This window comes from Coregonus lavaretus, assembly GCF_964263955.1.
Source record: "Coregonus lavaretus genome assembly, chromosome: 22".
Lineage (NCBI taxonomy): Eukaryota > Metazoa > Chordata > Actinopteri > Salmoniformes > Salmonidae > Coregonus > Coregonus lavaretus.
In genome coordinates this window covers 17281639-17304071 of record NC_140009.1, presented here as the reverse complement: position 1 = coordinate 17304071, position 22433 = coordinate 17281639, and the positions used below count along the sequence as shown (strand labels likewise).

At 44.4% G+C, this 22433-nt stretch overlaps 1 long non-coding RNA gene across 1 annotated transcript; it reads left to right on the top strand.

The window, feature by feature from the left end:
• The first annotated feature begins 8419 nt into the window (after window positions 1–8419).
• LOC311150320 lies at window positions 8420–8826 on the top strand. The gene is made up of 2 exons (XR_014615089.1): window positions 8420–8518; window positions 8603–8826. It is a non-coding gene; the product is annotated as an uncharacterized lncRNA (long non-coding RNA).
• Window positions 8827–22433: the final 13607 nt, after the last annotated feature.

The following is a 22433-nucleotide window of genomic DNA, read 5'->3' as shown; positions in this document are numbered from 1 at the left end:
CGCCGCATTTCAACGATCGCTACATGGTGTAAATTTGAGGGTTCTGTTGATAAAAAATGTTAAAGGGAATTGCAGTTAGTTTTGACTATTACTGTCACGCCCTGGCTCGGGGGACTCTCGTATGTTGAGCCAGGGTGTTAGTTTCTATGTTTTGTTGTGGGTCTAGGTTATTGTATTTCTTTGTTTGAGTGACTCCCAATCAGAGGTAACGAGTGTCAGCTGTTGGCTCGTTGTCTCTGATTGGGAGCCATATTTAACGATCTGTCTTTCACGTTGTGTTTGTGGTTTCTTGTTCTCGTTGGGTTGTGTTCAACTGTAGATGTCACGTTTCGTTTGTTATTTTGATCGTGTGATCATTTATCTAATAAAAGATGTTCACCTTCAACGCTGCGCATTGGTCCTCATTAGACGATCGTGACAGAAGAAACCACCAAGATGGGACCAAGCAGCGTGTCCAGGAGCCATCGCCAGGGAGATCCCTCACAGATCTCCTTCGCCTCCTGGACTGGGTCAAGCCGAGTGAGGAAGAGAGGGGCTTGACATTATGGCAGAAGGGCGAGAAGCTGGCGAGGGATATGGAGACCTGGTCCACGGGTAGGAGAGACGCCCCGAAAATTTTTAGGGGGGGGCTCACGACGTCGGACCAGCAGGAGGCCGCGATAGAGCGGCCCAGTGGGTTGCCGGAGAAGGCCGCCGGGTTACGGGGGCCACTGGTCGAAGAGGGGATGGAGGAAGTAGAGGCACGGCGAGAGGTACTGGCGTGTGTTGCCAGTCCGGTCCGGCCCGTTCCAGATCCCGGTGTAGAGCCAGTGGTGTGTGTCCCCAGTACGGTCCGGTCTATTCCTGCTCCCCGCACCGAACCTGCGGTGCGCGTCGCCAGCCCAGTCCGGCCCATTCCTGCTCCCCGCATCAAGTCTGTGGTGCGTCTCGTCAGCCCGGCCCGGCCCATTCCTGCTCCCCGCATCAAGCCTGTGGTGCGTCTCGTCAGCCCGGCTCTGCCCGTTCCTGCTCTCCGCGCCAGGTCGGTGGTGCGCGTCGCCAGCCCGGTCCGGCCCATTCCTGCTCCCCGCGTCAAGTCTGTGGTGCGTCTCGTCAGCCCGGCTCTGCCCGTTCCTGCTCTCCGCACCAGGTCTGTGGTGCGCGTCGCCAGCCCGGTCCGGCCCATTCCTGCTCCCAGCACCAAGTCTGTGGGGCGTTTCGTCAGCCCTGTCCGGCCCGCTCCTGCTCCCCACACCAAGCCAGTGGTGTGCGTCGTCAGTGCAGCACGGCCCGTGCCTGTTCCCCACACCAAGCCAGTGGTGTGCGTCGTCGGTCCGGCACGGCACGTGCCTGTTCCACTGGAGCCGGATCCGCCGCCTAGGCGGAGTGCCCACCCAGTCCCTCCCCTGTTGTGTTTCGTTGGCGCGGTCGGAGTCCGCGCCTTTAGGGGGGGGTACTGTCACGCCCTGGCTCGGGGGACTCTCGTATGTTGAGCCAGGGTGTTAGTTTCTATGTTTTGTTGTGGGTCTAGGTTATTGTATTTCTTTGTTTGAGTGACTCCCAATCAGAGGTAACGAGTGTCAGCTGTTGGCTCGTTGTCTCTGATTGGGAGCCATATTTAACGATCTGTCTTTCACGTTGTGTTTGTGGTTTCTTGTTCTCGTTGGGTTGTGTTCAACTGTAGACGTCACGTTTCGTTTGTTATTTTGATCGTGTGATCATTTATCTAATAAAAGATGTTCACCTTCAACGCTGCGCATTGGTCCTCATTAGACGATCGTGACAATTACAGTGAGGGAAAAAAGTATTTGATCCCCTGCTGATTTTGTACGTTTGCCCACTGACAAAGACATGATCAGTCTATAATTTTAATGGTAGGTGTATTTGAACAGTGAGAGACAGAATAACAACAACAAAAATCCAGAAAACGCATGTCAAAATTGTTATAAATTGACTTGCATTTTAATGAGGGAAATAACTATTTGACCCCTCTGCAAAACATGACTTAGTACTTGGTGGCAAAACCCTTGTTGGCAATCACAGAGGTCAGACGTTTCTTGTAGTTGGCCACCAGGTTTGCACACATCTCAGGAGGGATTTTGTTCCACTCCTCTTTGCAGATCTTCTCCAAGTCATTAAGGTTTCGAGGCTGACGTTTGGCAACTCGAACCTTCAGCTCCCTCCACAGATTTTCTATGGGATTAAGGTCTGGAGACTGGCTAGGCCACTCCAGGACCTTAATGTGCTTCTTCTTGAGCCACTCCTTTGTTGCCTTGGTCGTGTGTTTTGGGTCATTGTCATGCTGGAATACCCATCCACGACCCATTTTCAATGCCCTGGCTGAGGGAAGGAGGTTCTCACCCAAGATTTGACGGTACATGGCCCCGTCCATTGTCCCTTTGATGCGGTGAAGTTGTCCTGTCCCCTTAGCAGAAAAATACCCCCAAAGCATAATGTTTCCACCTCCATGTTTGACGGTGGGGATGGTGTTCTTGGGGTCATAGGCAGCATTCCTCCTCCTCCAGACACGGCGAGTTGAGTTGATGCCAAAGAGCTCGATTTTGGTCTCATCTGACCACAACACTTTCACCCAGTTCTCCTCTGAATCATTCAGATGTTCATTGGCAAACTTTAGATGGCCCTGTATATGTGCTTTCTTGAGCAGGGGGACCTTGCGGGCGCTGCAGGATTTCAGTCCTTCACGGCGTAGTGTGTTACCAATTGTTTTCTTGGTGACTATGGTCCCAGCTGCCTTGAGATCATTGACAAGATCCTCCCGTGTAGTTCTGGGCTGATTCTTCGCCGTTCTCATGATCATTGCAACTCCACGAGGTGAGATCTTGCATGGAGCCCCAGGCCGAGGGAGATTGACAGTAATTTTGTGTTTCTTCCATTTGCGAATAATCGCACCAACTGTTGTCACCTTCTCACCAAGCTGCTAGGCGATGGTCTTGTAGCCCATTCCAGCCTTGTGTAGGTCTACAATCTTGTCCCTGACATCCTTGGAGAGCTCTTTGGTCTTGGCCATGGTGGAGAGTTTGGAATCTGATTGATTGCTTCTTTGGACAGGTGTCTTTTATACAGGTAACAAACTGAGATTAGGAGCACTCCCTTTAAGAGTGTGCTCATAATCTCAGCTCGTTACCTGTATAAAAGACACCTGGGAGCCAGAAATCTTTCTGATTGAGAGGGGGTCAAATACTTATTTCCCTCATTAAAATGCAAATGAATTTATAACATTTCTGACATGCGTTTTTCTGGATTTTTGTTGTTGTTATTCTGTCTCTCATTGTTCAAATAAACCAACCATTAAAATTATAGACTAATCATTTCTTTGTCAGTGGGCAAACGTACAAAATCAGCAGGGGATCAAATACTTTTTTCCCTCACTGTATGTGTTAGGCCTACTGCTGCTAGGTAGCTCTCTCTCTGCTCTCTCCCTCCCCTCTGTCTGTCCTTGATTGCAGGAGTGAAGTCTGTTGTGCGGGAGTCAGGGTTCCAGCTGCAGCTCATTCACCATAATCACCTCAGCCTTTAAGACCCGGTCAAACTTGCCACTCATCGTCAGATCATAGTCAAGACTACCATGTTAGTTTCGCTGTTGACTCAACCTGCTTGTTTTCGCCCTTTGTGTTTTTGGCCTGTTCTAGTTACTTTTCTCCTGTGCCACAGATTATTGGAACCTGACTCCTGCCTCCGCTTCACTCCTGCCACCACCATCCTGCTTACCACTACCGGACCTTCCTTTTGGACTCACCACGGACACTAGGACGTTACAGTACCACTCCTGCTCTGAACCTGGATCTGTTACCCTCCCTGTTAACCTGGACTTGCTCTTCCCCTATTATTGGAAACCTGGACAAATTGAACTTTTGTAAATAAACCTGTTAAACCTTCACTGGCTCGGTGTAGTTGTCTGCATTTGGGTTCATATCTAGTTAAATCGTGACAGTATGATCTGACCAACATGAACCCAGCAGACAGTAGCTCGGATACCATCCCAGAGTGCACTCAGATTCGGACTGCCATAGCCAATCAGGGCATTTTACTTGGCCAACATGATACCTTGTTTAAGACTATTTCTGAGAACAGTCAGGTGCTGCTTAATCAGGTTCAATTACTCACCAATCAAGTGTCTGCCCTTACTACTCAAGTTAATAATGCACCCCTCGTGCATGGCATACAAACTGCTCCTTCTCCTGCTCCGCCTGTTTTTCTTGCCCCTCCAGCCCAGATCAGAGAGCCTTTTGTTCCTGCTCCAGAGCGCTATGACGGGAACATGGGAACCTGTGGTGATTTTTTGACTCAGTGCTCGTTGGTGTTTGAACAACAGCCCCTCACCTACGCCTCCGAAAGAACCCGTATTGCCTACCTTATCAACTCTACTAGCGGTTCCGCTCGTTCCTGGGGATCCGCGGTCTGGGAGAGCCAGTCGGACATTTGCAACGCTTACGTTGCCTTCACCACTGAGATGAGGAAGGTTTTCGACCACCCCGTACGGGGCAAGAAGGCTGCTAAACGTTTGTTGTCTCTTCGGCAGGGGTCTCGCAGTGTGGCGGAGATGGCAGTGGAGTTTCGAACTTTAGCGGCAGTGAGTGGTTGGAATGACGAGGAATTACAAGGAGTGTTCATTAATGCTTTGGCTGAGACCTTGAAGGATGAATTGGTGTCATATGATGAATCGCCTACGCTGGATAATCTTATTTCACTCACCATCAGGTTGGATAATCGGATTCGGGAGCGCCGCCGGGAGAGGAGTGGTAGTTCCAAGCAACCTGTCTGTCGTCAACCAACTCCTCCCCGCCTCTTCCCTAAGGAGAGGGCCGAGTCTTCCCGAGTCGATACTAGGAGCACTGAATCCGAAGCCATGGAGGTGGGTCGTGCACGGTTGTCCTCAGAGGAGCGGGCACGTCGTATTCAGGCTCGGGTCTGCCTGTATTGTGGAGAAGCTGGTCAATTCGTTCCTTCCTGCCCAGTTCGTCCGGGAAAAGGGCCGGCTCATCATTAATGGGAGAAGTTTTGGTGAGCCGAGCAGCGGATTCTTCCTCTTCTCCCCGCATTCTGCTCCAGGCATCCCTCCAGTGGCAGTCCCAGGTTTTCCCTGTTAGTGCGCTGGTTGACTCTGGTGCCGATGAAAGCTTTTTGGATCGAGAGTTGGCTCAACAAATGGATTTAGAGACTGTACCTATGGACCATCCGCTGCAGGCTAAGGGTCTAAATGGACAATTGTTGACCCGTATTACTCATCAGACTGTGCCTGTTTGTCTCAGAGTGTCGGGTAATCATCAGGAGAACATTCAGTTTCACATCATTGACTGCCCTCAGACTCCCCTGGTCCTTGGTATCCCCTGGCTCATAAGACACAATCCACACATTGATTGGGTGACAGGTAGAATTGTTTCATGGAGCACATTTTGTCATGTGAATTGTTTGTGTTCTGCTCAGACCCCTGCCAGCACTGTGCCTCAACCTCCACTGGAGTCCATGGATCTCTCTGCTGTCCCTGACGTGTATCATGACCTGGCATCCGTTTTCTGCAAACACAGAGCTAATTCTCTTCCTCCTCAACGGCCTTACGACTGCGCCATTGACCTCCAGCCAGGAGCCGCTCTCCCCAGCATACTCTCGCCTGTACAATCTCTTCCGCCTGGAGACGGAGGCTATGGAGAACTACATTCGGGACTCCTTGGCGGCAGGTATTATTCGTCCTTCCTCGTCACCTGTAGGAGCAGGATTATTTTTTGTTGGAAAGAAGGATAAGACCCTCAGACCCTGTATTGATTTCCGTGGACTTAACAACATCACCATTAAGAACAAATATTCTCTGCCTTTAATTAATTCTGCTTTTCCCCTCCTACATGGTGCAACTATCTTTACCAAACTGGATCTACGAAATGCGTATCACCTGGTGCGCATTCGTAAAGGTGATGAATGGAAGACTGCCTTCAACACACCCTTGGGACATTTTGAGTATCTGGTCATGCCTTTTGGGTTGTCTAATGCCCCTGCTGTTTTTCAGGCACTAGTGAACGATGTCCTTCGGGATATGTTGAATCGTTTTGTTTTTGTCTATCTGGATGATATCCTGATTTTCTCTGAGTCCTCCCAGGAACATGAACTGCATGTGCGCCAGGTGTTGCAAAGGTTGTTGGAGAACAAGCTATTTGTGAAGATGGAGAAATGTGAGTTTCATGTGTCTGAGACCTCTTTTTTGGGATACATAATAGCTCAGGGGGAGTTGCGGATGGACCCAGCTAAGATCTCTGCTGTCACGGACTGGCCAGCCCCCTCCACCCGCAAACAACTTCAACGATTCCTGGGGTTTGCGAACTTCTACAGGAGGTTCATCAAGGACTACAGCCGCATTGCGGCGCCACTCACCGCTCTCACCTCCATCTCACGACCGTTCGCTTGGAATGAAGGGGCCGAATCAGCGTTCGAAGAACTGAAACATCGCTTCGCCTCGGCTCCCATTCTGATGCAGCCGGACCCCGACCGCCAGTTTGTCATAGAGGTGGATGCATCCGACACTGGGGTAGGTGCGGTGTTGTCACAACGTTCTCCTGAAGATAATAAACTGCATCCCTGTGCTTTTCTTTCAAGGAAACTTTCTCAGGCAGAGAGGAATTATGATGTTGGCAATCGTGAACTGCTCGCCGTTAAGCTGGCTCTCGAGGAGTGGCGGCATTGGTTGGAGGGGGCGGAACAACCCTTCATCGTTTGGATGGATCATAAGAATCTGGCATACATCCAGTCAGCGAAGCAGCTCAACCCCTGTCAAGCCAGGTGGGCACTATTTTTTGGGAGATTCAATTTCTCTCTGTCTTACCGTCCTGGGTCACGCAACGTCAAGCCTGACGCCCTGTCTCGTGTTCATTCGGCTGTTGATACTGGTAGTAACCCTGAACCCATCTTGCCTCCTACCTGCAGTATTGCGGCCATCACATGTGACATCGAGGGGATTGTTAGACAGGCTCAACATCATAAAGCTGACCCTGGGAGGGGTCCTCCTAACCGGTTGTTTGTCCCTGAGGCTGTTCGCTCCCAGGTACTTCAGTGGGCTCACTCGTCTCCCCTTACCTGTCACCCTGGAGTTACGCGGACCCTTGACTTTGTGCGACGGAAGTTCTGGTGGCCCAGGATGGAGGCGGACACTCGAGCCTTCATTGCTGCTTGTACGGTATGTGCACAAAGTAAAAACTCCACCCAGGCCAGCGCTGGTCATCTACGACCTCTGCCAATACCCAGCCGGCCCTGGTCGCACATTGCCATGGATTTTGTCACTGGACTTTCCCCCTCGTCCGGAAAGACTGTCATTTTTACTGTGATTGATCGTTTTTCTAAGTTCGCTCATTTTTTGGCTCTACCTAAACTGCCCACGGCCAGAGAGACGGCTGATATTTTGGTTGAACATGTGTTCCGCTCTCATGGTTTACCCTCTGATATTGTCTCTGACAGGGGTCCCCAGTTTGTCTCCCAGGTATGGAAGGCGTTCTGTAAAGCTTTGGGCATCACATCCAGCCTGTCCTCGGGATATCATCCCCAGACCAATGGGCAAGCCGAGAGAGCGAACCAGGAGATGGAGACCGCTCTCCGCTGTGTCACAGGGTCTAACCCTGGGTCATGGAGCTCCATGCTCCCCTGGGTGGAATATGCTCATAACACCTTGACTAACGCTTCCTCTGGTTTGTCTCCCTTTCTGTGTGCTCTGGGTTATCAACCTCCCCTGTTCCCTTCTCAAGAGAGGGAACTGGCGGTACCCTCGGTGCAGTCCCACATGCGCCGCTGCTTCAAGGTCTGGAGGAAGGCCAGGGTAGCTCTGTCCCGAGCTTCGTCATACATGCAGAGGCAAGCCAACCGTCACCGGTCCCAGGCTCCCGGTTACTCTCCTGGTCAAGAGGTATGGCTTAAGTCACGTGATCTTCCATTGAAAGTGGAGTCTAAGAAGATGGCGCCGCGTTTTATAGGACCGTTCAAGATACTGTCTATTGTTAACCCCTGCGCAGTTAAGCTACAGCTTCCTGCCTCCCTACGGGTTCATTCCACTTTTCATGTTTCACAGATTAAGCCTGTGTCTGTTAGCCCTCTGTGCCCGCCCTCTCGTCCCCCTCCTCCGCCCAGGATCGTGGGTGGGGGTCCTGTCTACACTGTCCGGCGACTTCTGGATGTTCGCCGCCGGGGTCGTGGTTTCCAGTACCTGGTGGATTGGGAGGGTTATGGTCCTGAGGAACGTTCCTGGGTGCCCAGGAGCTTCATTGTGGATCCTGCTCTGGTCCATGAATTTCATAGGTTACATCCCGATAAACCCTGTCGGCCGCCAGGTGGCGTCCGTAGAGGGGGGGGGTACTGTTAGGCCTACTGCTGCTAGGTAGCTCTCTCTCGGCTCTCTCCCTCCCCTCTGTCTGTCCTTGATTGCAGGAGTGAAGTCTGGTGTGCGGGAGTCAGGGTTCCAGCTGCAGCTCATTCACCATAATCACCTCAGCCTTTAAGACCCGGTCAAACTTGCCACTCATCGTCAGATCATAGTCAAGACTACCATGTTAGTTTCGCTGTTGACTCAACCTGCTTGTTTTCGCCCTTTGTGTTTTTGGCCTGTTCTAGTTACTTTTCTCCTGTGCCACAGATTATTGGAACCTGACTCCTGCCTCCGCTTCACTCCTGCCACCACCATCCTGCTTACCACTACCGGACCTTCCTTTTGGACTCACCACGGACACTAGGACGTTACGGTACCACTCCTGCTCTGAACCTGGATCTGTTACCCTCCCTGTTAACCTGGACTTGCTCTTCCCCTATTATTGGAAACCTGGACAAATTGAACTTTTGTAAATAAACCTGTTAAACCTTCTCTGGCTCGGTGTAGTTGTCTGCATTTGGGTTCATATCTAGTTAAATCGTGACAGTATGTTGGTTGGGCAGCATCAACTTTTTGAAGGTTCTAGATTTGTTAGTCAACAGGTTTATATTTTTACTAAATCAATGCAACAGGTTGCGATGATTAGATTACTGGAAAGGGGTTATGGGTTTGTTAGTTTAGAAGGTGTATATTCCACTTAATGGAACACAGTATTATCTGATATGTCTTGAGTGGGATTCTCTTCCAGGACTGGTGGAAGAACCCTACTGTATGTATGTTAAGTGAAATGTAGGAGACCACGTATCAAACAATTTGTAATAGATGCCTGGGATAAAATATCACTGATTCCGGACTAATTGATTACATTGGCGACTGAATAAAATATGACATTTAGAGGGGTGAAAGGAACAATTTAAGGGGAAACAGCTATTTCCTATGCTGTTGATCCAGTAACGATACTACGATAATTTGACATGGGAGCAAATGAAGGCGATTTTGGGGTTGGATAATCCTTGCGAGAATTACAGACAACGAAGTATAAAGGGTAATCGATTAAAAATACTCATTGCAAATTGGGAGAAACTTGGGTGGTTTTCATCTTTTGAGAGATTTTAGGTAATCTTATTCTGGAGTAGTTATGAGGAATTAGATTGAAACAAACGATTATTGATGTGAGGTAGTACAGTGGAATTTTCTGCATCATGTTATGTGTGTAATTACTGTTTTGGGATTGCTGATTGTAAGTGAATGTTAACTTTCTGTTCCAGGAGAATGGGGGTTTAATTATCTCTCTCTGTGGAAAGATTCCAGAGTCTGTGGGCTGGGGGAGCAGTTTGTTAAATCTTAAAGGCACACACATATGGAATTTTGTGAAGTTTTATTTTATGAGTGAGTTCTAATTAAACATGTGATTTCTTTTGAAAATAACTGTACTAAGGACTTACTGTACACTTGGGATATGAAATGTATGAAATGTTTTGACTGTTGTTAATGATTAGTCTACTATAGAATGAAACACTTCTTTGAAGGATTTGAATTACCTCAGACCTCTGTTCTGACTTTCTAGTGTGATTTAATCACCCACACTGGAAAGCCAGGAGACATTGGATGATGAATTTAAGGTAATTTATTATACAGAGTTGGGGGTCATTTGTAATACTGATAATTATGAAGAAGTTTATAGTTCATAGTCGTATATATGATGCGGACCATGACAAGGAGAGAGAGAGAGCGCTAGCCCTGAATGAGGGACACCTGTCGCTAGTCAATTGTACTATTCCTTGAATGACAAGGGTTGTCATTTTAAGTTAATTTGTTATTTTGATTTAACATAGTGTTGTTTTGTTTTTTTGGGTGCATGAATCACGATGTGACTCGTGTACAAAGGGGGAATTACTGGTCACCTAGGGCCTTTTGGTAAATATGCAAATTGTATTAAGAATATGAGCAGTAGTAATTAATGTGTTGTGGGTTAGATGGAATATGTTATGTGCAAATGTATTAGTGGCCAGAGACAAAGTACAAAGGGGGCCTGTCTCTGAAAAATAATGTGCTACAACAAGCTGCAAGAATCTGCACTTCCTAATCTCAGGGCTTCTCCTGATTGATAAGAAGACAGGGTATAGTAGCATACTGTGTCTCACTTAACAATGGGCCTAATTCACCAACCGTTTTTACGAAGTAATGTGTTCTTAAACCCCACTTACGCAATTTTTACGAAGATTCTGACATTCACTAATGTTTTCTCATCTTGGATTTGTTCTTAGCTAAGAACAAAATCCACGCACACTCAAGAGCATTCTTATGCACATTTGAGTGATGACAGTTTGCTCCAAATAATTGGTTACTGCATTTCATTTAATTCTACAGTCGTTTACAATGATAGTATTTTACTGTAATGTATTTCTGATAATTTGTTGAAAAAAATCATAGTATGAAAAGAAACACTAACACTGCAATTTACATCAGCAATTAAGCTGATTAAATCCTGCATTATGTGGTGATTGATCGCGCTATTTATAGGGCCAAAATGGGCCTGTTTCTGCACATCAGGCATGCTATCAAAATGGCACATCTATTGCTGCTTGACGACATTGCCGAGCGTGCTCTGAGAAGGGAACGCATCTTTGAGGATCACGTTTATGTATTTGCAGAGACTGACGTGTACTTGATCGGACGGTTTAGGCTTCCAAGACACGTTTTAATGGAGCTGTGTGTCACGTTCGTTCATGAACGGTTCAGACCAAGGTGCAGCGTGATATGCATACATGTTTATTAGACTTATAAACACAACGACAAAACAAGAAACGAAACGTGAAGTCCAAGGTACACAAACAACATACCTAACACGGAACAAGATCCCACAACCCACTAGTGCCAATAGGCTTCCTAAGTATGGTCCCGAATCAGAGACAACGAGCGACAGCTGCCTCTGATTGGGAACTACACCGGCCAACATAGAAATACCCATACTAGAACCTATAACATAGAACAACACAACATAGAATATACACACCCTGACTCAACAAATAGGAGTCCCCAGAGTCAGGGCGTGACAGTACCCCCCCGACCGCACAACCTTTACTTAACAGGGTAGGGGCCGGGTGGGCATTCCGCCTCGGAGGCGGATCCGGCTCCGGGCATGACAACCACCTATTCTCCCCCTCCCTGTTGCGCCCCTGGTCTGGTCTGGACCTCGGTGCGCTGCTTCCCCTCTCCTTCCTCCCACTATACTCCAAGCCCTGTCTGGACCCTGGTGTGGGAGACCCCGAACCTGGAGAGGGGCTGACGTCTGGGTCTGGACTGGAGCCGCTGACCGGATCTGGACTGGACCCCGGTGGAGTGGACTACTCTGGCTCCGGAGTTGAGCCGCTGACCGGAGCTGGATCAGGCACCGGTTGCAGGTAGAAATGGTGCTGGACAGGACCCTATTCAATGCCTTTGTTGCTCATCTTCAGCCGGTTTAGAGTTTTTTTTTTAGGTTCACACCGTTCTTGATTGAATTATCCCTGCTATGCATCAAGACACCCTCTGTAGTAACCTCGAGAGAGAGGACAGAACATAATCCAATCGAAGCTATCAACTGCTTTTCTCATGCTTTTCTCATGCTTTTCTCTGGGGAGTGTGAAAGGAGTCCACGGGGAGTGAGCATGGGGAGAGATTCGGTCAACTACAACATTTCTGATGTTGCTGGTATACTGGTTGGCAAATGGACAAGACAGGATGGGGGGTAGAGATGATAGCTGATCGGGTGAGACATTGAAATTGGGATATTGTCATGGGCAATCCAAGTTGAACTATGAAGCTGTCTGAAGAACATAATGAAGAGATGCCAGAAGATGAAGTGCGGGGGAAGGACGGGTTGGTCAGCTGTGTCCGTAATTTGAGTATCAGGTTGATGTAGGAGGTATATACACTGCTAATTTTATAGTAATTGGGACTAAGAATGCATTATGATAATGGTCTGTAGTGATTTTCATGATGAGGAAGGTAATAATAGAATTAGGGATAGTTATACTGTATGTTAATATAAGTGTACATTCTGACAGTGGTAATGTGTGCTAAGTTGAGGGTTTTTAACTTTGAGTGATAAGAATTGTAATTCTAACTTTAGTTGGAATAATTAATTTGGTTTTGGTTATGATTTATAAGATGAATGAGTGATTTAAGTAAGTCATTAGTATATATTAGTAACGAAAGATGTTGAAACTATTTTCAGCATGACATGGTATTGATTACACATTCGCAAGATAACTGTCTTAAATAGATATCATGGTTAAAACAAAGATACATTATTTTAATGTGTTAGGATACACTTATATTGGTTAGTTCGAGTAGAAACGTTTGAATCTGACTGTTTGGAAACATATAAGGTTAATGCAAGGATTGGGCCTTATATCATGAACTAGTTGATTTTTATGTTACCGTATTCACATATTAGTAACTATATACACATTCTGTGTAGCTCAGTTGGTAGAGCATGGCGTTTGCAACGCCAGGGTTGTGGGTTCGATTCCCACGGGGGGCCAGTATGAAAAATGTATGAATTCACTAACTGTAAGTCGCTCTGGATAAGAGCGTCTGCTAAATGTAAAAAATGTAATATTTGGATGTATTGATATGAGACCTATGAAGTCCCAGAGAGGGGGGATTGATGTGTATTTTTACATTGAAAGGGTTCCACATTGGTACATATGTGTTGCTATGCAATAATTTATTTGGTTCATATCACTGGGTTGGTGTGTGAAAGAGGAATGTTTGTTTTCTTGTCATATGTTCTGACCTCGGGGTAGAATTCCTTGCTCCTACCTAATCCAAGGCTGTCCTGCTCATCTGTGATTGAAAACAGAGTGTTATCCTTTGTATCTCTCCTAAGGCATATTACAGGAACGGATTTAGGGTTGAACATAGTTCAGACTAATCATGGTACCTACTAACATTCATGGGTTTTCAAGCAATTGGGTCTGAAATGTCACTCATAAGACAATATGTAATTGGTAATCGTATAGCATTGGATGCTATTACAGCAGCTCAAGGGGGAGTGTATGTGATTGTAGGGGGAGATACAGTGAGGGAAAAAAGTATTTGATCCCCTGCTGATTTTGTATGTTTGCCCACTGACAAAGAAATGATCAGTCTATAATTTTAATGGTAGTGCTATTTGAACAGTGAGAGACAGAATAACAACAAAAAAATCCAGAAAAACGCATTAAAAAAATGTTATAAATTGATTTGCATTTTAATGAGGGAAATAAGTATTTGACCCCTCTGCAAAACATGACTTGGTATTTGGTGGCAAAACCCTTGTTGGCAATCACAGAGGTCAGATGTTTCTTGTAGTTGGCCACCAGGTTTGCACACATCTCAGGAGGGATTTTGTCCCACTCTTTGCAGATCTTCTCCAAGTCATTAAGGTTTCGAGGCTGACGTTTGGCAACTCGAACCTTCAGCTCCCTCCACATATTTTCTATGGGATTAAGGTCTGGAGACTGGCTAGGCCACTCCAGGACCTTAATGTGCTTCTTCTTGAGCCACTCCTTTGTTGCCTTGGCCATGTGTTTTGGGTCATTGTCATGCTGGAATACCCATCCACGACCCATTTTCAATGCCCTGGCTGAGGGAAGGAGGTTCTCACCCAAGATTTGACGGTACATGGCCCCGTCCATCATCCCTTTGATGCGGTGAAGTTGTCCTGTCCCCTTAGCAGAAAAACACCCCCAAAGCATAATGTTTCCACCTCCATGTTTGACGGTGGGGATGGTGTTCTTGGGGTCATAGGCAGCATTCCTCCTCCTCCAAACACAGCGAGTTGAGTTGATGCCAAAGAGCTCCATTCTGGTCTCATCTGACCACAACACTTCCACCCAGTTCTCCTCTGAATCATTCAGATGTTCATTGACAAACTTCAGACGGGCATGTATATGTGCTTTCTTGAGCAGGGGGACCTTGCGGGCGCTGCAGGATTTCAGTCCTTCACAGCGTAGTGTGTTACCAATTGTTTTCTTGGTGACTATGGTCCCAGCTGCCTTGAGATCATTGACAAGATCCTCTCGTGTAGTTCTGGGCTGATTCCTCACCGTTCTCATGATCATTGCAACTCCACAAGGTGAGATCTTTATGGGAGCCCCAGGCCGAGGGAGATTGACAGTTATTTTGTGTTTCTTCCATTTGCGAATAATCGCACCAACTGTTGTCACCTTCTCACCAAGCTGCTTGGCGATGGTCTTGTAGCCCATTCCAGCCTTGTGTAGGTCTACAATCTTGTCCCTGACATCCTTGGAGAGCTCTTTGGTCTTGGCCATGGTGGAGAGTTTGGAATCTGATTGATTGATTGCTTCTGTGGACAGGTGTCTTTTATACAGGTAACAAACTGAGATTAGGAGCACTCCCTTTAAGAGTGTGCTCTAATCTCAGCTCGTTACCTGTATAAAAGACACCTGGGAGCCAGAAATCTTTCTGATTGAGAGGGGGTCAAATACTTATTTCCCTCATTAAAATGCAAATCAATTTATAACATTTTTGACATGCGTTTTTCTGGATTGTTTTGTTGTTATTCTGTCTCTCACTGTTCAAATAAACCTACCATTAAAATTATAGACTGATCATTTATTTTCAGTGAGCAAACGTACAAAATCAGCAGGGGATAAAAAAAAAAAAAAAAAGTTACATTCCCTCACTGTACATGTTGTACATACTTACCATCAGAATCGGAAGGTCTTGGAAATGTAACTAAAGCTATGGGAAATATTAGAGAAATACGGGATGGAATTAGGATTAATGAAGAATGGAGAATGATGACTGAAGTTATTTTTATTGGGATATATTTATCTACCTATATTGTAGTCTACATGTACAGTGGGGGAAAAAAGTATTTAGTCAGCCACCAATTGTGCAAGTTCTCCCACTTAAAAAGATGAGAGAGGCCTGTAATTTTCATCATAGGTACACGTCAACTATGACAGACAAAATGAGAAAAAAAATTCCAGAAAATCACATTGTAGGATTTTTATTTGCAAATTATGGTGGAAAATAAGTATTTGGTCAATAACAAAAGTTTCTCAATACTTTGTTATATACCCTTTGTTGGCAATGACACAGGTGAAACGTTTTCTGTAAGTCTTCACAAGGTTTTCACACACTGTTGCTGGTATTTTGGCCCATTCCTCCATGCAGATCTCCTCTAGAGCAGTGATGTTTTGGGGCTGTCGCTGGGCAACACGGACTTTCAACTCCCTCCAAAGATTTTCTATGGGGTTGAGATCTGAAGACTGGCTAGGCCACTCCAGGACCTTGAAATGCTTCTTATGAAGCCACTCCTTCGTTGCCCGGGCGGTGTGTTTGGGATCATTGTCATGCTGAAAGACCCAGCCACGTTTTATCTTCAATGCCCTTGCTGATGGAAGGAGGTTTTCACTCAAAATCTCACAATACATGGACCCATTCATTCTTTCCTTTACACGGATCAGTCGTCCTGGTCCCTTTGCAGAAAAACAGCCCCAAAGCATGATGTTTCCACCCCCATGCTTCACAGTAGGTATGGTGTTCTTTGGATGCAACTCAGCATTCTTTGTCCTCCAAACACGACGAGTTGAGTTTTTACCAAAAAGTTCTATTTTGGTTTCATCTGACCATATGACATTCTCCCAATCCTCTTCTGGATCATCCAAATGCACTCTAGCAAACTTCAGACGGGCCTGGACATGTACTGGCTTAAGCAGGGGGACACGTCTGGCACTGCAGGATTTGAGTCCCTGGCGGCGTAGTGTGTTACTGATGGTAGGCTTTGTTACTTTGGTCCCAGCTCTCTGCAGGTCATTCACTAGGTCCCCCCGTGTGGTTCTGGGATTTTTGCTCACCGTTCTTGTGATCATTTTGACCCCACGGGGTGAGATCTTGCGTGGAGCCCCAGATCGAGGGAGATTATCAGTGGTCTTGTATGTCTTCCATTTCCTAATAATTGCTCCCACAGTTGATTTCTTCAAACCAAGCTGCTTACCTATTGCAGATTCAGTCTTCCCAGCCTGGTGCAGGTCTACAATTTTGTTTCTGGTGTCCTTTGACAGCTCTTTGGTCTTGACCATAGTGGAGTTTGGAGTGTGACTGTTTGAGGTTGTGGACAGGTGTCTTTTATACTGATAACAAGTTCAAACAGGTGCCATTAATACAGGTAACAAGTGGAGGACAGAGGAGCCTCTTAAAGAAGAAGTTACAGGTCTGTGAGAGCCAGAAATCTTGCTTGTTTGTAGGTGACCAAATACTTATTTTCCACCATCATTTGCAAATAAATTCATTAAAAATCCTACAATGTGATTTTCTGGATTTTCTTTTCTCAATTTGTCTGTCATAGTTGACGTGTACCTATGATGAAAATTACAGGCCTCTCTCATCTTTTTAAGTGAGAGAACTTGCACAATTGGTGGCTGATGTAGTGTATTAGGATTATGCCTTTGTTAAATGTTTTTCATGAAGAAATGGAATGTTGTTTATGTTAGTTCAAAAGTAGTCAGTTTTAGGGTGACGCCCCAGGGGAGACCGGTGATTGGACGGAAGAGGGAGCAACCCATATTCTGCCATTGTTTATAAGTATGAGCTAGACAAAGAGGGAGTCAGAGCAGCCATTAGAATTCGAGGACACTGCTCTCCAGACCCTGCAAGTCTGTAACTCATGCTGAAAGCTTGTGATATAAATAAAACTTATGATCCAGGTTCAGTATGAGCGGACTCCTTTGTTTGACAGCAATGAGCACCAGCATTCGACGCGACACGATAAATGGGGGCTCGTCCGGGATCTGTATGCATCGTTCTTTGTCCCATTCCTGAATCGCGAGGTGACTACCGCTCAACCCGGCTAAGGTGAGATTCCTCACAAATTATTGGGCGTTTAGTTGTTTGGCTGGTTTATGAAGGGGCACTGAAAGGTGTACCGTTTAAATTACTTGGGTTTTGTGCGGATGTGGTGCTATTGCGGTCGACTAGGAGTCTGTAATAATTATTCTAAAATGTGGTTGCATTGGTAAACGGTAAATAATTGGAATTTTAGAGCAATCGATGGTAGGGATTAAGGCAGATATTGGCAGATGTACAATTAAGGCAGATATGCGTATACATTAGAGCACTGTACCGCGTAAGACCCCAGGGGGGCCATTTAGAATGGGCCGACAAATCCGGTTGCGCGTTAGAATGTGCAGTCGGTGTGTTTTAAAGAAAACTCGGGTTGATGGAATTTATCTGATTGTGATTATTGCTCGACTTTCATCCGACGGGGGGTCCGCTTGGGTGTAATTTCTCAGTAGATGGTCATTAAAACCCACGGTAGCACAAACGGTAGGAAAATAAGTCAAAAGGAAAGGGCAGTGTAGGGTCCTTGTTGCGTGGGGTAGGCCACAGTTAGCTAAAGGCTAATGTTAATGCTAAATGCTGGCTGGGTTTCATGCCACATTGTACATAGCGGCTAATGCTAAATGCTAAGGCTAAATGCTAATTGTGTTGCGTGCTACATGCTAACGGGTGTCCTTAGAGGTCCCATTGCGATGGAATAACCCTCTTAAATGTGTTTGTGTGTGTGGAATTCAGAGTTCTACGCAAATGTGAGCTCTGTTAAGTGTTATTGTCTGACTATAAGTGTAAAATAGAGAACTGAGGTAGAATGCTGGCGTTCTATTGTTTGGCAATCGTATTGTTAAATGGATTTGCGCATGCGCTTGATTTTACGGCGCTAAAACTACAACACGAGGGGATTTGCTAAAACTACAACACGGGATTGTGGGTAAAGTGTCATATTTCTGTGGGGCTGCGTGCTGCAGGGGGAGACAGAGAAATAGCCACAGACAAGAGAGATTTGGACACGAATCTTCTAATCGTTAAAGTGACTGTTGTTCGAAAATGAAACTATTTGTTGAGATGTAGTGAATTTATAAATTAGATATATGTTGACGGATTATAATGAATTAAATTAAATGACAGATTAAAATAAAATAAAAATGTTTTTGAGCGATCTATTTAGTCCTGAGTTAAGTCTTAAAGCGAATGTGAGTGGGGGAATATTGAATATGGTTGAAGTAACTCAGTATTGCATTAACTACTAAAATCTTTTCCTGTGTCTCTGTTCTTTTGTCATATGAGAGGAGCAATAGGACGATACGACAGGAGAGAGAGAGAGAAAGAGAGGGGGTGCTGACATACACGTCACGTGACGCGACAGAGGATCAAGTCAAAGAGGTTTTGGTACTGGTCTGGTTACAAAATCTTCCACTACAGGATATTTGATGTTATGACAATTTCACATAGGCTTGGCAAATACTGATTCATTAAAAATTGCATTTTAGAGTCTCTGGTATCACTTGGATTTGATTGGAGATGTGTTGGGAATCAAGGACTGACATTATTCTGTAAAATTAAGATAATTAGGTGCTTATAGAGCAAGGGGGTTTATGGGAATTGTAGTAATGGTAAGGTTAGAGGCTTTGTTAGAGGCTTTGTTTTTAGGATTGTAGTCTGAAGTTGACTACTTGCATTTTCTTTCCTGATGGGTTGTGGTAAGATAGCCACCACTAATTGACAAATTGGTAAGATAGGATATAGAAATAAAAAATTGGTTTTAATTATTCATAATTTTTAATTTATTTTTTAATTGATTTTTTATTTTAATTAGAAATGGTTTTTGAATAAAAAATTTAATTGATTTTTTTCATATTCATATTTTGGTTGATTGATAAAAAAAAAAATAAAAAAAAGTTTTTTTGTTTTTTTTGTTTAGGTTATATTAATAATTAAAGGGGGGAAGCCATAGGCTATATAGTCTAAAATAAAATAATTCACGATAAAGGAATATAAAAGGGTTGTTACAATGGGGAAAAACGACATCAAGGCTATGAAAGTCATTACACCGGTTGATATAGTACAAAATAGTAATCCTTTAACTAAAGTAGTGTTAGGTTATCCGGCAAATGAAACAAAAGTTGCCCTTCATTCTCAAACAAAAACTGATAAAAGATTCCAGCGATAAGATAAACAAAGGTATAGAGAAGGTGACAGAAAAACTAATGGCAGAAGTTAGTACACCTTTCTCACACACGGATTCAGCAAAAAGACACCCACCTTATGAGAAGGAAGTAGAGCTTAGGGATGTTTATCCTCAGCTTCCAGTGATCCTCCAGCAGGGTGATTATTGCATCAGAGATGAAGATGAACGAATAATAGATAGAGGACAAGCAGAAACGACAATGAAGATGAATCCAAAACTCCAGAAGTAAGAAAAACCGAGATGTCTGGAAACTAAGAGAAGAATGAGGTTCGGAAAGATGAGGATGAAGATACAGAAGAGAAGAAAAACTGCTGAGAAAAGGATCCCAAGAATTGGAGGAGAAGAATACATTGAGGCCAAGAAGCTGAAGAAAAGTAAGAAGATGATGGAAGATGATATTTCGAGGACAGAACTTAGAATATAAGCTGTTGAAGAATCCTGATATGTCAACAACAAAGAACAGGACGAAGAAACTCTCAAAAAACTCAATCATACAACTGGTGGAGAAGGAGAAGAGAAGCTTTGGTTATGAAGAATCAGAGTGAACCAAATCAACAATCACTGTTACAGCTTCAACTGAACAAGATCAAATGCAATTGTACCAGCCACCAAGGGGGGTACCAGGTGTTTCATATCCACAGCCAGTTTCTGGATAGACACAGAATTGGAGAGGAAGAGGACGAGAAGGCTTAGAAGGAGGAGGAAGAGTTCAGCTACACTTCCAGCAACTTTCAGAAGAGTGTTATAATTGTGGACAGATTGGTCACTTTACCTGTGAGTGCAATGCACCAGGAGGAAACAACAGAGAACATTTCTAAGGAAGATAAAGGAGCAAGTGAAGATCACCTGTTCTCCAGGTGAACCCCTACAGGGGTCCGGAGCAAGGATTCTAGAGGTGCCTAGAAGATCCGAAAGGGGGGTGTCAGCTGATAGCAAGAGAAAATATCTAACAATTGAAGTCAAAACAGAGGACTATGAGAAGTGATAGTGAATAGTGGAAAAGCTTTTATCTGTGTTCAGCCTAAAGAGGTTAAACATCTCACTATGTAAAATTAACTAATTAGGATAGGGATTTGAGGTAGTAAAACAGTTAATTACTCTTAAGGAACCAATGGAGCTCTGCTATAAAACTCAAAGAGAAATTAAAATAGACATACTAATATTAGAACATATACCTATTGCATTGTTGGGAAGAGATGCAGGGTGTAAATTGAACTGTACAATAAGATGTACACTAGACGACTGTCTAGTAGAGGATTTTAAAAGAATAGGGTTTTTGGGAACCAGATTGGCTTAAAAAGATAATATCATAGGAAGGATGATAATCTATTAGACTGCCTATTAGACAATCTGTCTGAAAAATAAAGTTAAAAGGGGTGACTGTTATTCTGGGTTACATTCTTACACCAAGAGATTTCAGGCTAGGCTAAAAGGTGTTTAGTCGTTTGCCAAGTCTGTGTGTAAAGAAGTCAGAAGCATGTGGGGACTTCCCAATCACACATTCAAAAAATTGGTGGTAAAGGGATTTTGTGAATAGATCAGTGGGAAAAGGTTTTTAAGGGTTAGGAGAAAATATTAGATTAAAATAAGTTAGGAGAACTAGGTTGAAGGAACTCTAAGACAGTAAGCTAAGTTTCAAAGTTAGTAGTAAGAGAGAGAACAGTGGTGAAGGACATTTTAGAGTAGGAAGATCAAGGTAATTGTGGGTGTATTTTTTTAATAATCAAAAGTTTGAAAGTCAGGGATTAGAGGTAGGACTGAGAGTTGAAAAAGTGACACTAGTGGTGATAGATGGAAGTACAAGCAAAGAGTTCAAAGCTTTGGGGAAACTAGATGAAGTAACAATAAGGACATTAACACTTCAGTCTATTAAAACAACAGTGAGAAGCAATTTAACTATTTCAACATTGATAGTTATTAAAGCCATAAATATATCGCATTTGATTATAAGGGAACCAATAGCTCCAGCACCAATTTTAGAGGAAAAGACTGTTATTAGGGTTAGGATGGGGACGTTCCTCCCACATGGAGAGATAATTATGGAGAAGAAGTATTGTTATCAGGACCAGATGTAGAAGCTGTTGCACCTAGTCAAAGGAAGTATATTTTGTACAACGATATGAAGTGGAAGAGGGTTATGAGTGATTGTTCATTTATTTTGCGTAATGTTACAGAGAAAGATCAGGGAGAATATATGTGTACTTATCTAGTGCAAGCATTAAAATTTGTTCCGGTTACGACTTATTGGTTAAAGGGCTATGTAATTCGTAAAGTGACGCTTAAAATGGAAGATGTGAAATCTGTTGAAGATTCCACAGTCACCGAGGGAGTTCAGGAGGAGTAGATTACAGTAGTCACTCCAACAGTAAATAATGCACATAGGATATCGGTAGCTTTCCCACTAGAAATAATTAAGGTTAATACATCAACTAAATCAACTACTTTAATGGTAACTTTGGAAGGGATTAATGATACGATGGCAATGGCAAATGTAGGAAGTATGACACCGACAACAACTTTTCTGAAATTAAAGGGGGTAGCAAGAAGGACTCAGGGGTTTATGTTACGGATGGAGAGTGCTGTCAATGATAGTACGAATAGGGTTAAAATAGGAGAGCAGATAGTAGTAGAGAACAATATAGATTCATCTGAAATAGTGAAGGATACTATCATGGAGGTACAGGATGAGGTCTTTGATTTTAATGACAGACAAGGAGAGGTATCTGATCAGTACCGCTCGTTAGGGAAGAGAGAAACTAAATGCATGTGGTTTGATTCTTCTGTTGTGAAAAATTAGAGATAGAGGGGCAGGTAGAAATCTTTGGTTCCAGCAGTTAACTCATTCTGTAAGATCAGTGAGGAATCTTGAGGGTCCATGTCTGTTGAGAATTCCAGCCAAACATGTTAGAGACGGTCGCTCGACCTCTATCAAGCATGTGTCAATCTTATGCTTTGTCATGACTGTTGTATCAGCAACAACAATCAGTAACAGATAAAATAATGTCGTTGTCAAAACATTTGTGTAAGCCTAGGTTTAGGTGTTCTTGGTTAAATGAATTACCCTATGTGAATTTG